Genomic DNA, 1,400 nt, shown 5'->3' on the forward strand with positions numbered 1-1,400 from the left:
GGACACGCGTCTCTTTTACCCGCAGCTGCCCCGGGCCCGGCCCAGAGTCCCTGCTCTGCCTGGGCACCGCGTCCTGCCTGGAGCTATGGGGTTCGTGCGAACGGGTCCCGCTCCATTCCCGGAGCTCCGAGACAGCCGCAGCCGGGGAACCTCCGGACGTGCCCGCGCTGCTTTCGGTCCCTGTTTTGCCCGTCCCTGCTGGGAAAGCTTTTCCATCTCTGCTGCTCCAGCATCGCGGCGCCGATCCAAACACCACTACTGTGCTCTTAATGGAGATCCTGCCCAGGTAAAGAGTCTGGGGAAACACTGCAGACACAGCCGTACATGAATGAGGGTGGAATTGCACCACCAGCTAATTCAACAGAAAAATCCTTGGCATACAGGTCTGTGGGATGCTCATGTGTGTGTATATCCATCCATCCATCCATCCATCCATCCATCCATCCATCCATCCATCCATCCATCCATCCATCCATCCATCCATCCATCCATCCATCCATCCATCCCCTCCCCCAGCTGCTGGTACCTGGTGCTCACCAAAGCAATGGAGGAGCCCTCCTCTCCCTCATCCTCAGTTTACATTCCTATTCCTGTAATAGCTATCTTGGGATAGTCCTGGAATTAAAAATGTTTCAAATAACAGAGGACAACAAGGATGAGTAAGTGCTGCAGTAGAAATGTAACTCCTTGAGTAATAGATGTGGTGAAATGTCATTTATTTTCCACATTATTCTGCTGAATTTTCTCTATCTTCACCCATGGCTGCTGGAGACAAAGCCCTGAGCTTTTGGGAATCCTATTGAAATGCTTAATTAAGGCAGGACAAAACAAACTGCTTAAACTAAGCAACACTGAATCCCATGCCACAGGCCTTGCTGAGGGTTACATTTTCTGTCAAGGGTGGCTTTCAGGAGCCTTTCATGCCTTTATGGAGTTTTAAATTGTTGGTTGTCCCTTAAAGTCATGAGCAGCTTCCACAGCACCCGGCAGCAGCTGGTGAGTTAAACTGTCACAATGGAAATCTTGTGTAGCAATAAGGTCACTTAGAAATAAGCCTTCTGAACTCAGTAATCCAAATCAGGGTTGGCTTGGTGTGTGAAAATTTGCAGAGTTCTTCATGATGGCAAAAAGAGATTTAAAAATAAAGCTGTGTGGGATCAGCAGAGCTTTCCCTTGGACTAGACACTCACTACTGCATTTTTCAGTCTGAAAAGAATCACAGAAACTGATTCCTGAAAGTAAAAGATGAGATTAGCAGCTGTATCACTGGAGGTGGCCAGAAATCCCCAGATATGTTCCATTGTCATGCACGTCCTTTACAGACCCTGTGTCCCAGGGCTCTGGTGTATTCCAGCATCTCCCAGTTCCCCCCAGAACACAGCTCTCCATAGCCAGCCTGG

Source organism: Geospiza fortis, unplaced genomic scaffold, assembly GCF_000277835.1.
Source record: "Geospiza fortis unplaced genomic scaffold, GeoFor_1.0 scaffold221, whole genome shotgun sequence".
In the NCBI taxonomy this organism is placed as follows: Eukaryota; Metazoa; Chordata; class Aves; order Passeriformes; family Thraupidae; genus Geospiza; species Geospiza fortis.